At 41.8% G+C, this 14,015-nt stretch overlaps 1 protein-coding gene across 6 annotated transcripts in view; it reads left to right on the forward strand.

The window, feature by feature from the left end:
• EPB41 (erythrocyte membrane protein band 4.1) overlaps positions 1–14,015 on the forward strand; it is a 698,787-nt gene that overhangs the window by 13,084 nt on the left and 671,688 nt on the right. For 2 of the 6 annotated variants that reach the window (XM_069224159.1, XM_069224158.1), the window contains exon 1: positions 5,934–6,047. The exons of 1 other annotated variant lie outside the window; for it this stretch is intronic. The gene's annotated coding sequence lies outside the window, so the exon portion shown is untranslated. Of the gene's footprint in view, positions 1–5,923; positions 6,048–14,015 lie in introns of those variants that run through there. 3 more of the 6 variants (XM_069224167.1, XM_069224169.1, XM_069224170.1) reach the window with 2 other exon arrangements.

The following is a 14,015-nucleotide window of genomic DNA, read 5'->3' on the forward strand; positions in this document are numbered from 1 at the left end:
GACTAGCAAGAGAAGTTAAGCAGATCCTACCGGGGGTCTAAATATTTAAAAATACCTTACTGCTCACAAAGGTGTCCTTTTATTAATTGTGTCAGTAGGTATGATTAAAAACTAGAGATGAATGGGGTACTCTAGGATTTTATGGTCCTATGACCCTTAAACTATAAGTTTAGCTTAGTTTGAGGGTCCTATGAATGTGCTATTTGTTTGAGAACCATACATAACAGGTATAGGACATGCATATATAATGTAATTAGCAAGGTTAGTATCCCAGCTGTCAGGGTAAATTAGACCCAGGTTCGATTAACCGGTTTGATATGGTTATGACATCAAGTCCGGTAATGAAGTGAGATCATTGCTCATTGACAACTAATTTCCTACCTGTTTTCTTTGGATTTGTGCTGTGCTTTCTGGGTTTAGGGGAAATTAGCCTTAAACCAAATACCTTTTTGTTGGCACAGTACAAAATTAATAGATACGCAATGCTTCTTCATCTGGGGGCAGGCGATAATTCCTCTGTCTTTTCCATGGGTTATCAGATGCGTAAGTCATAGTGTCCCATTGCATACACTTGGCACTTGGCTTGGAAGGAGCTACTCAAATGTCCTGGGCCCCACCAGTAGCGTGGTGATTCTGACTCCGTACCGTACTGCTGCACGTCGCCACCAAAAATGCACAGCACTTTGCAGAAATAAGAGGTGGGTGAAAGGGGAAGAAAAAACTACTTGAAATTAATAAAGCAGAAAGAGTACGAAAGGCACAGAGGAGAAACGTCAAAGAATGATAAGTGCTAAGAGTGGCAGAAAATAGAAGGAACGAGAATAAAGTACATAGAAGGGAAAAATCGAATACAGAAAAGAAAGAAAGAGAAAATGCAAAGAGAACGGTAATGCATAAAATGCACCAGGTTTTTGACATGAAAAGAGACTTAGAATGCAGAGCAAATAGAACTACAAATAATAGAGTACAAATAAAATAATAATATGAGAGTAAACATCAAACATTCAAGAACAAGGCTTGAAGAAGATAGGTGGCAGAGGAAAGCGATGACAAGATAGCGGGTTCATTTTCAGTTCAGAGGTATTTCCAGCTATGACGACTATATCTAATTTTATATGGCGAAACTCCTAGCTCGGGTTGGCTTTCTGCTCTTCAAGTTTCGCCATCATATGGTTTGCCCTGGTCAAAGGATGGACGTCGGAGCCCCAGGTTCGTCTGGCTCGTCACCTCCCGGTTTACAACAATGGATTTGCCCTCTAGTAGGGTCTTTCCTCATTCCACAAACTCCAGAAGGGTTGAGGATGGCAGAGGGCAGTTCTGTGTCACCAGTGGGTGCGCAGAGAGTGGCACAAAGATCGCCCTCTTGCCACAAGGGGAATACGCTGAAATCAGAGAAAAGTAGGAAAAATACAATGGCAAGGAAACAGTAGCAAATAAACAGACTATATTTCCGACGCGGAATTTGCAGGTCAGGTCACTAGTTCCCATTTTTGCAAGGGCGTTCAGTGCGTAGTCTTCAGACCCCAGGTTCTAAATCCTGTCAAAAGTCAATCTATACGTGGCTGCTGCAGGCCAGAGACTCTGATCCCTGTGAGAAATCTCTGGGATAGGACACCTACTGCACAGAATTGAGTTTAGCATAGTAGTCAGGGGTTCCAATCATAGTGAGTTAAGGTGCCGGGTGAAGAGAAATGATTATACCCTCTATACTGCAGATTCCAATCCTTCAAACAGTTTGTCGAGAAATGGAAAGTTCGAGGACCAGGAGTTTAAAAGTGCAGGATTCCCACATTTTGCGAATGTTTTTAAATGTCAATAATCCATGCTTAAATTGAGAAATCGAATACAACCATATTTAACCACCAATAAGGTGTACAGATTGACAAAATATTTCTGTATGTATTTACTTGCTTACTTGCAGCTGAAAGGCCAGCAAAATATTTACAGGATAGTGTGCTCTCTTGCCATGTCTCTGGACCGCCCACCCATCCTCTGACTTGGCTCAACCGCATAGTTCCAGTGTGTACTTTGTATCTAACCCTGTACATCCAAAATGACAGTTCCTGTATTTTTCGCAGGTGAACCAGGCCTTCCACCTTTTCACCCCCTGACTGTGTCGTCCAACTGAGCACACCTAATGTACGAGGACCTTCCACCGACATATGCCCTCTCTGTGTCCTCTAAGTGTACACCCTTGCATATACCTGCGCCCTTAATCTAGACATCTGACGTATGCACCTCAACTTGCATCCACTCGCCGGTACAACCCATATGTGACCCCGTCATCCACATATACAGCTCATGTTTAACCACACCTTCCACCTGTACACCATCATTTAACTGTATGTACACCCAACACGTGCCCATACCTCTTCATATCGGCCTACCTACACCCTCCGCCCTTTCCCTCCTCCTGCTCTCATCATCAAGCTGTCACGTATGTCTGTGCCTTCTTTCTGGATTCCCACGACACCCACCGTGTACACACAAACGTGTGGACAACCCGCACCCTCCCGCTGGCCATCCCTCAAGCGTGCCTGCATTTCTCTTAGGCCCATGCACACCTTAAGTGACAGCCCCTCCGCCAGCATAAGCCCTGTCCCTCCGCAGTCAACACACGTGTGTCCAGAACTTTCAGCTGGTGACCTTCTGACTGCGCCCTTCACGGTGCCCGCACTGTTCAGGCTCACACCCCTGCCCGTGTTTCCTCACGTCATCCCTGCCCTTGTACACGCTCCTGAACCTTGGCGCCCGCCCTTGCACGGGTATTTGTGCGCTTCGATAATACTGTTATTAGCGGAGTCAACAATTAAGCGCTGGGCCTGCTCGGTCAGCGGAGCGGAGAGCCCTCGGGGACCCGTCCAGAGGGAGTCTTTGACTCAGCACTTCGGAGACCTCGTGCTCAGGGCAGATAAGAGCTGTGGGCGGGGCCGGCCCACGCAGCGCTAATATTTTCCCTTGTGGCACCCTTTCAAGGGACCGGCAACTGCTGCCGAAGCCTCTGACTAGAAGGTACTAGGAAGGCCAGGGCTCCCTCTGCAAAGCCGACTGGGCTGGGTGGGCTGAGTAATCAGATGGGTGCATCTGAATTTAAACGCCTCGCAGGCTTAACTAAATTATAACCCGCAGCGCGCTCTGTTCTTCCTTCGAGTACTGAGCCGGAGGTACGTGTTTTGTTGCACCACAATCTTTCCATGCCTATCCCTCTACTATTCCAAAGCTAACATCCACACACAGTTGTGCCAATGCCCCTCACTCCTTAGTTCAGTCCTTACCCGTAGCACCCCATATATTCAAGCACAGGTACGCGCCTCCCCTCCCAACACTTAGCACTATCTCTAACACACACACACATTCTTTTTTGTAGTGCAATCCAACATCAGTACTGCACTTCAGAACCCTCTCCCCAGTTATTATGGCAACTGACATTACTCAGCTGTGCTAATACACTTCGCTGGTTATCTGTATTCATGCTATAGAGACTGTCAGAATACACCTCAAACGTAAGCTTTTACACCACTTTCCTGTTCCAGTACTCACACCAACTCACAGCTCTCTCATTGCATTTCGACCATAAATATCCTTTGAGAGCCCAGAATGTTAGGTTAGGTCACTTTACGTAGTTTTATTAGATTATCTTGTTACATTAGACTATTACGTTGTCTGGATAGGTTTTTTAGGTTTCTTAGGGTTAAGTAAGGTTAGGTTCTTATGTTTAGGTCGAGTTGATTTGTTAGGTTAACTTGGGTTGTTCAGTTAGGTTGCTATGTTAGTTCAGGTTGTTAAGTTAGCTTTATTTGCTGTGGTAGATTCATCGTTTGTTAGGTCATTTTGGGTGTTTGGATCAGTGTTTTAAATGGAAACGTAGAAGTGCAGGTACTCACTATTTAGAGTACCTGTTTGCTCCTGAGAACTGCTGGTAGTCTCCTATTACATGTATGCAGCAGTGCTGAGAATAAATGTAATTCGGATTCACTAGGTTGTTATCCTGAGTTGGCTTAGATGTTGTAAGATAGGCTTGTTGTGTTTATTTGGTTTAGGTTTCTATGTTAGGCTACGTTGGTTGGTTAGATTAGGTTGAATGTTAGGTTGTATTGCATTATGTGGTCACGTATAGTTTACATTTACATGTTAGGTTAGGTTGTTACATTAAGTTATGAGGTAAGGTTGCTATGTTCGGTTTGGTTGGATTGGGATAGATTAGATTGTTATGTTAGGTCAGGTTAGATTGGATGATTGGGTTAGACTAATATGTTTATTTAGGAAAGGGTTGTCATATTAGGTTAAGATAGTTTGACTTAGGTTAGCTGTGTTTGTGAAGTGTTAAAGTCCTGCTGGGCATGAAACTCTTTGTGCCTCTGGACTTCCATGAAACCCTTCATTTATTTAGTACTGGAGGGGAATAGATGGTTCTGGAAGTAATTCTTGATGATCCTTAGATTGCATTGTTTGATGTGCAGAACATAATGGATTATCCCCATGGCTGGACTACTGTTTCCGATTTTGATGCATGAGGGCTTATTTTGTTCCATCATTGCACATTTCTGTTTATGCTTTTGACATGGGAGAAACCTTCAAGTACCCCCTTTACACCCATCCCTTTCTAATCTGACATGCTACTCGGGGAGGGGAGTAGAGGGGCTGGCTATAGTGGCATCAGCTACGGAGATCAAGTGACTCCAGGATGGAACGACTAGATGGGTTTAATTTCCTTGTTTTTAGAGTGGCCAGGTTTCGGGGTGATCTTGGGATGAGGATGTGCAACAATTATGGAGTCAATTGTTACTGTCTAAGGTTATTTCTATGTCCATTAAAGTCATTTGATAATGTGGTTTGTACAAATTACTAGACACACCCATACCACATACCCTTGAGCAGTTTTATCCATATATATAGGAACATGTGTTTCAATGAGCACCACAGGAATCCATGCTTTGATAAATACGTTTGCAAAATCTTCCACATTCAAGGGGGAGTAGTACGGGCAATTTGCTACACTCACTCTGTCAATAATACGTATTTCTCGAAATCATTTCTTATTGCACCCCACTATGAACATTGATCCAGCATCACTGGCAGAAATGCATTTTTCATAACTCCTTTCCTATGCTGGACCCTCTCGTCCATCAGATTGTCTCTGGTTGACTCTCTTGGTGCAGTGCTTCAAAATTAATTTTAGTATTTTGTGTTTTTTAAAAGTTTCTCATCAGTTGGTCATTCAGTATTCACGAAATGCTAGTGAACAGGATCATTTAGAATTACATCAATTTTAAAGATGATATTTGCAGCAATAACAAAGAGAATATTATGCAGATACTTATGGAAATAATTACAACAAATACATATATTTGTGAACAGTTTGTGAACGTTGACAGAATAGCAACAACTTTAATGTGAAGACTCCTAGGCATTATATTTTAGAATACTTAAGGAGAATTATAATTATATCGCAGTTCAAGAAAACTATAATTCAGAATAGCAGGCTGACAATGATATTGGAAGAAGGGCATAACACCAAAATGTTGTTAACTGACTCCAAAGGGGTTCCCCAGCCTATTTCTCTACTTCCTGGTTTGTGTCTGCAACCTTCATAGGCTCCGCCTTCCTGTCCACGGACAATTGGGATAATCCCATGATGGACCGGAATTGTGTCCAAAGCGGTTTTAAGGCGGGGCTTGTCGTTCCTTGTTTCATTGTCATTGACTCCGAATACAATCAGTCTGCGAACTATGGCCGCCCCTTCTGCTGCAGGTGGAGGTGAACGGCTTGCAGACAAGAAAGTTTGTGTTTGGGGGTTTCTGACAGACAGCGAAAGCTGCCCAATCGTAGCAGGAGTAGGTGGAACGAAACTGTGATTGATAGGCCCAGTCGCCACTCGGGAGCCGCAAGCGGCGGTCTCTGGGAAAGGCTACGCAACGATCCGCCCTATCACTCCTGGCAACGGACCTGAGGCGTGACGTGTGCGCGTGCGGCTGAGAGGCTCAGTGCAGGTGCCGGGCCGGGTTAGAGGCGGGGCCGCCGGGACCTGCAGCGGGCCAAGGGCACAGGTAACGCGCTGGACCCGAGGGGCGGGGGAAGAGCAGGGAAGAGGTACTCCTGGGCTCCCGGGGTGTGAGGTGGAAGAGAGGCTCAAAAGCTCAGGTATTTTGGGAAGTGAAGGAGGAGGTGGATGTAAAGACCTGTAGAAGGAACCGAAGGGGATCTGGGGCGTAGATAGAAACCGGATAAGAAGGAGTAGGCAGGGGCTGACTAGAGAATAGGCAGGAAGTGGCTGAAGGAAGGGCAAATGCCGGTGTTTTATTCTATGGACTTAAGGCGTAGACAGGAGATGCCGTATGCGGGTGGTATTTCGGGCCAGTGGAGGGGTGTAGGTGTGCAGGACAGACGAGTGCAGGGTTGTTAGCTCTTGAGTAACAGCTTAGGTATTTGGGACGTGGAAGCTGCATACGTAAGACAAGAAGCGGTGGGTTATCTGGGGCCAGAACATAGGGGGTAGTCTTGTGCTGTATTAGGTAGTAGCCCTGGAGTGGTCCCTAAAAATCAACAAGAGCTCAGGCGGATCAGGAGGAAACAGATCCCCAGGGGCACCTGGTGCCTACAGTGTGCGGTGGTAGCAGGGCATGTGACCCCTGAGGGAGGTGGCCATCGGGTTCCAGTGAACCGAAGTGAAGGCCAGGTCCTTTTTGAGGAGTTGTTGGTGTCTAGGGTCCAGGGCGTTGTCCCTTGCAGTGCCCAAAACAACTATGCCAGACCTCCTAATTTCTTTTCAGCAATTATTTCTAGCACATTCTGTGTTGTGTAGAACTACTAACAGCTGCCGCAGCTGTATTTATTGTATTTGTTACTTCCATGAGTAAAGTTAGCACTGTTGAACAATAAAATACGTGCTCTACATAAACCATCTACTTAGTTCCAGTGGCATGCTGGTGCTTTGTACATACCATTTTTCTCCTCATACTGCTTTTTTTATTAGGAAGAGCTTTATGAACGTATTGAGCACAGTTGTTAATACTATTACCTGTTATTCGTGGGAAGAAGTTTTTAGCTTGGAGCGTTACTCGCGTTATTGGTATTTTTCGTGTCATCGTGCATACTATTCTTGTTACTGGTAGTGTTAACAAAATCAAATCTATTATTACAACATTATTTACGGAGCAACTTCAAAGACCGCCGAGCAGCATAGGGCTCGCTACCATCGTCGTCTATTAGTCTTTAGCACGGAAATGTCATCGTTGTAAATAGAGAATGCTTAGCTTTTATGTTGGAGAATACGAAGCGATGTGTAATTAGGCACAACTGAATTGATTCGATGCGTTGTTACTTCCACTGCACCATAGCAAGCAAACACTTCCAATGAGAGATAGATTCAGGAAGTTGCAGCCGGAGTATTATTCCCAAATGCATACTCTGACAGTGTTGATATTGCGCACACGTCGTTTGTTTCTTGTAATGTATAATTTGAATCTGGCTTATTTCCAAGGATGATGCCGCGATCTGAGTGATCTCTTCACTGCGACGGTTTTCAGCAGTGGGCCTTCACCAGCAGTGTCGGCGAGAGCCATATGTTTGCTCCTCCAGTGCACCACATGTTTACTCTTGGTCAGACCACTACACGTGGTTATCTTACCACTTTCAGATCGCTCCATCTGTTTGCTCTTTTCATATAGCCCCATGTCGTTAGAACATTCCAGATTGCTCTAGTCTATGTGTTTATCTCTTTTGAGTTTACTCCATGTACAGATTCTGTTGAGATCGTTTTCGGTGTACACCCTCATGAGGTGTTCCCAATTTACATATTTTTGAGATCGCTTCCTCTTTTTATGGCTTTGAAATCAACTAAGTTTACCCTTTAATGGCACCTCCGTTTGCCCACTTAGGATCTATGTTTTATCTCTTTGAGGTAACTCCCTGTTTTTACTCCTTTGAGATTTCCTCCTTACCTTTTGAGAGCTCCTAATTCTTGCCCCTGTGAGACTGTGCCCGCTGAGACTGCTCCTTTGAGATCGACCGCTGCGTTTTCCCCGTTGAGTTCGCCCCTCTCCATTCCCTTTTCTCACTGTACCTGTGCTTGCCTGTTTGACATCACCCTTTATGTTTGCGCTTTTGAGAGTCTCTCTCTGTTGGGCCCTTTGATAAGGCCCCTTGAGATTGTATTTTTGACCATTGAATACACCCCATCCAATTAGGTCTGCAACTTGTACTCCCCCCCCGCCTCCCATCTTTCTACTGCTTCAGAATTCATCTACCTGCTCCAGAGAGCCTGGGCGTTATCCCTTTGAGTTTACTTATTTATATAGCGATTTTATTTTTTCTTCAAAGCTCTTAACGATTTAATGACAGCACATAAAGCCGAGTATAATCTGAGGCCAGCTCACTCCTAATTATATGATGAAACAATGTGTTCTCACAAGTAGCCAATGTTGAAGCTATTCTACTATAAACCAGTAGTTTATTCCATTCTTTAGGGATTTAGGCACTAACAGAAAAAATAGTGAAATTAAGATGATCTACAGTAAAGACGAGGTACAATGAGAAAATACAGTGAAGCAAAGCAGTGTCTGGGTATTGAGTAAAACGAGATCTGTTGAGTCTTACATGTTTTTGTATAAAAATATTAATTTGCAGATTTGGATTGTGGGGGTATAACGTATTAATGGTTCTGGAAGAAGCAGGTGGAGGAGCCAGTTGAGGAAAAGGCTCGGTGGTGGATGAACTTTGTGTGACCTTTATAATCATCCTGCTTAAATGAAATAAACTTTCTTGCTACAAAGAGGAGTCCTTGTATTGGTGGCAAGCAACCCTGCAAGTGGGAAGATTTTCCACGCGTTCAGTGAATTGGACAGCTTTTCGTTCACAGGTGAGGCAGAGTTCGGTTTCTTCGGCTCGCCCCTGGTGTCTGGGGCCTGGAGCCAGAGTGTTTGTTGTCCCCAATTCCTGTGCCATTAAGGAATTGGGATTTGGGTGTGTTGTGCTGCTGGGAGTGCAACCTCATTGGCATGAGCGACATACTTGAAATTTATTAGCGCATCATGTTGCACGATTCCTTTTCCTCGAGCTGCTCTATTAAGAAAGACTAATGTGCTGATGCACTCGGCCTGCGTCGTCAAGATTTCTGGTTCAACGCAAGCATCCTGGGTCTTCAGTTGCCTAGAAACACTTTGGTGCTATGCTCACCTCTTCAGCATGTCTTCTTATTATACATAGATATTGGTGATACACACACCTTTGTGGCACTAACTTCCTTGTACATATAACATGTGTAACAAAGAAAGAAATGGTGACACACACACACCTTTGTTTAACCACTCACTTTAAAATTTAATTAACTCTTCCTTGATACGCTCACCTTTTCAGTGTGCCATCTGATTAAAAATAGATATCGGTGATACGCACACCTTTGTGGGATTTGTAACGTGCCTAATAAAGGAATAAATGGTGTCATGCACACCTTCTTTCAACCACTCACTTCAAAATTAATTACAACGTTTTATATGTCAGAAAACATTCACAGGAGTTATCTATAATAACGGTGGTATGCACCCCTCAAATAGCGTATCACAACAGTCAATCATACTTCAAGCTTCGTAAATAATTAATTGTGGATACTCACATTGGTTTATAGCTTAATTAAAATTGAGCATCTGTCAGTCTTGCAACATTTGATAATTCCAATTTGTGTATTTGCTCCAAATCCTAAATCTCCTGAATCTGACTGGGAATTGTTCAAAGAGGATTTTGAAGATTATCTTGATGCTTTGGATGGTGTCTCCTGTACACACAGGAAAAAGTATGCAATCCTTCGACACTGTTTAGGATCAGAAGGTCGCAAAATTTTGAAACAAATACCTTAATAAGTAGTTCCCTTGGGAGAAGGGGAAGGAGATGGAGGCATTGATGAATATGCCTCAGCCATCAAATCTCTTGATAGAGGATGTAAAGCGTGTAAGAACGTTATTATGGAAAGGCATACATTCTAGAAAACAAGCTCAAGTAACTAGGGAATCAGTTGCAAGCTTCGAGGGTGCTTCAAGAATTTTAGCAGTGTCTTGCGATTACAAAGCACGTGACGATGAAATGATTTGGGATCAACTAGTTGAAAAAAAACGAATAACAGGAAAGTACAAGAAACACTTTTTTGTACCCTGAACTGAACACTTGAGAAAGCAGTAGAGATGGCTACCAGAATAGAAAATACTACATCATATATGGAACAAATGAACATATCTGACACAAAAAGTTCACAACAAAGTATTTTATTGGTTAAAGGGAAGAACAAGAAAAGTAAAAAGAAAGAGTTGTCTGAAATGTCCAGTAAAAAAGAAAGTTAGTGAAAATTAGAATGTTATAGATTTGGTATTACCTTTCATTTAGGGACTGCTGTTGCATGTCCAGCAGTGGATAAAATATGTTCCAAGTTTTTGAAAAAGGGGAATATTTCTAGAGTATGCAGATCAGAAGAGAAACCTACACTTAGTAAAATTCTCAGAGTTTTGGATGAGTATGTAAGTGTTAATGAGGCAACAATTAGTGATAAGGAAAAATTCAAACCATTGTCAATATATCTGGATCACACGAGGAAACAGTACGTGGAGTAGTCTCAAACAACGTAAAGGGACCTTTTTGTAATTTACTCATAGATAGAAGTGAAGTTAGATTAATGGCTGATTCAGGATCGTCACTCACCCCTTTGAGTGAACAAAAATAGAGGGACATTTATTTATCATAAATAACTAAAAGATTTCCTCATTAAACCTGTAGGAGGAAAACCAATAGACGTGCTTGGTGAATATGAAGCGGAATTTAATTTTCAAGGAAGTATTGCGAAAGGAGTTGTGTATGTAGCGAAGGATGACATGTTTGCTGGGGTGGTATGACCGAAAGAATTTGGGAATACTATTGGATCCGAACAATCCTGCCCAAGTAATTTTAAGCAAGGGTTATCATCAAGTATTATCCATTAAAGATAATACATGGGAAAATGAGTATCCTGAAGTATTTCAGGAAAAACTTGGGAGGTTTAAAGGTTTTACTCACAAGATTAAATTGATAGTGCCAATCTGAAAGTACATAGATTTCGAAGGGTACCTTTAGCTTTGCAAATGGAATTAAGAAAATAACTTGAAAAGTTGTTGTGTGAACAAGATGCGATAGAGATAATTGAATCTTCTCATTGGGTTGCTCCAGTTGTTATAGCTCATAAGGGTAATGGTTCCATTCACTTATGTGTAGATTTGCGAGACCTCAATGGGCAAACATGGCTAGATTGCCATCTTTTACCCAACATTATTGAGGTGCTATCCACTTTGAAGAAAGCTAGAAGGTTTAGTTTATTGCATATGGCATCTGCGTACTATCAGATTATTCTGAATCCTGAGTCCAGGCATTTAACTTTGTTTATCACACCTGAAGGCTTATTTAAATGTATGCCTTTTGGTCTGTCCTCAGCCTCTGCTGTTCTCTAGAGAGTTGTGGAGAGCTTGTTTAAAGGCTTGGAGGGTAACATTGCATTTCAAGATGATGTCTTAATTTTTAGACAGAATAAAAAACAACACGATGATAGATTGAGACAACCTTTGTCCATTTTAAACGCGAGGCATCGCACTCAGTGTGAACAAATGCAAATTTAACAAGACATGCATTGATTATTTAGGCTCTAATCTTTCAGAGCAAGGAGTGCAACCTAAGGCAAGTTTAGTTAAAGTTATAGAGGACTTTCAAACTCCAGAAAACAAGGATCAAGTAAGATCTTTCATGGGATTGATAGAATTCTTATTGCAGATTTATCCCCAAATGTGCAATAAAAGTATAAGAAATCTTTTGAAGAAGAATGTCAAATTTGAATGGAATTTAAATTGTGAACAATAATTCTAGGAAATGAAAAAAGAAATAGCACCTTTCATTCCATTAAAACCTGTCGCCACTAAGGATAAAACAATAATCATGACTGATGCTAGCCAAAGGGGATTAGGTGCTGTGTTATTGCAACGTAGGCATGATAAGGATGAAGTAATTGCATTCACGTCTCGTAGTTTGAAGGGGCAGAATCTACAATTTCAGTGGTAGAAAGAGAAGCTCTTGCATGCTGGTGGAGAATTATGCATTTCAAGCCTTAGTTGTGGGACATACACTTTACTGTCAGAGTTGATCACAAACCTTTAGTACAATTATTCACCACAAAAGGAGGGGGACATGCCACTCCCAGAATAGCAAAATATCAGTACAGACTACAAGGAAATGATTATCATATCAAATACATACCAGAAGCCAGGAATTTACTTGAAGATTGTCTTGCTTGACTTCCTAGCCTGAGCACAAGTGACAAAAGTGAAGAAGGGAATGTGGATGATAAGTTGATATGCACACTAGATTACCTTTGTGAAGGTGCTGTGTCAGAAGATGAGTGGAGGAAAGGAAGTGATTTTGATGAACAAATAAGAGATAAAACAAGGCATATCACAAGGATGGACAGAATGGAAACCTAATTGAAAAATAAGTGAAGCATGTAAACAAGTGTTTGTAGAATTATCTGTGGCCAATGATTTATTAATGCAATATGATGTATTAGTTATACCAGAGAGTGTAAGAAACAAGATACTTAATCTTTCTCCTGAAGGGCACATAGGTATGCGAGCTAAGAAAAGAAGAATCCGTGAATTTTTTGTTGCCAGGGTTGGACAAGAGAGTGGAACACCATGTGAGAGATTGTTTAATGTGTGCTGTTAGTGATAAATCACAAGTTACCCTACCAAGTCCTGTTGAGGCGATAAGAGTACCTGACAAACCATGGAGTAAAATAGCAATTGATATCATTGGTCCCATGGATCTATCTAGTGGAGTATTAGATTATGGTATATTGTTAATACATGCTTACAGCTGTTGGCCTGATCTCAAGTTTCTAAATGTTTCTAAATATACAAGAGTTGGCTTTTGAAAATGAAGGAATTCCAGATGAAATTCTAACGGACAACTGTTGTCCATTTACTTCAGTTCATTATTCTGAGCAAAAATGTTGTTAAATTGGAAGATGGTAAATAGTGGAACAAAGAGAAATTATCAACAGCTCATAAAATAAAAAGAAAAGTTAAAAGTGACATGAGTGCTTGCAACAACAAGAGTACGGTAAAAAGTGAGGAAGCTCCAATACCTAGTGTATCTTCAAGGGTAAATAAATTACTGAACGAATTTCAAGATTATGTACTCAGTATGCCTAAAAGAAGTTAGAGTTTAGATTGTTGTTAAAATAGAATCTCTAATTGAAAACATGTAGACAAAACATGTTCATACAATGTTTTTAATTCTTCTATATTATATTTTTATTTATTTATATCAGTTCATACTGACATGGCACATTTCTTTTGTCATGTTAAGGGGAAATATGTGTTGGGTCTTACATGTTAAGGTATAAAATTATTAATGTGCAGAATTGGAACGTTAGGGCAGAACGTATTAATGGTTCTGGATGAAGCAGGTGGAGGAGCCAGTGAGGAAAAGTTCTGGTGGTGGATGGACATTGTGTGACCTTTATAATCGTCCTGCTTAAATGAAATAAACTTACTTGCTACAAAGAGGACTCCTTGTAAGATCATATATGAAACGTAACCAGAGAATGAAGGCATTTATAAGCAGTACGTACCTTCAGATCACCTCCTGTGTTTGAGTGTCCACCAATACCACTCACAATTGGACACTGTCATTTTACCGTTTGTCCCATGTGTTTACCTCTTGCTGATCTCCAGATTTTTACCGATGGCAGTCGCCCCCTATGAACCTAGGGATCACCCAATGTGTCTACCTCTAGATATCATTCCCCTTACACTTGCCGCTTGTGCTGACCATTTGAGAAGTGTTTAGCTCCTGAAATTGCCCTGTGTATTTTACTTTGCCACATTTGCCACATTGGCTTGGCCTCCTGCGAGTGCTTAAACAATTTACCTCCTGATTGCCTCATGCACTTACGGCCATGTAATCAGTGCATACAGATAACCATTGTAATTGCTGTGTGCATCTACCCCCTT

This window comes from Pleurodeles waltl, chromosome 3_1 (assembly GCF_031143425.1).
Source record: "Pleurodeles waltl isolate 20211129_DDA chromosome 3_1, aPleWal1.hap1.20221129, whole genome shotgun sequence".
In the NCBI taxonomy this organism is placed as follows: Eukaryota; Metazoa; Chordata; class Amphibia; order Caudata; family Salamandridae; genus Pleurodeles; species Pleurodeles waltl.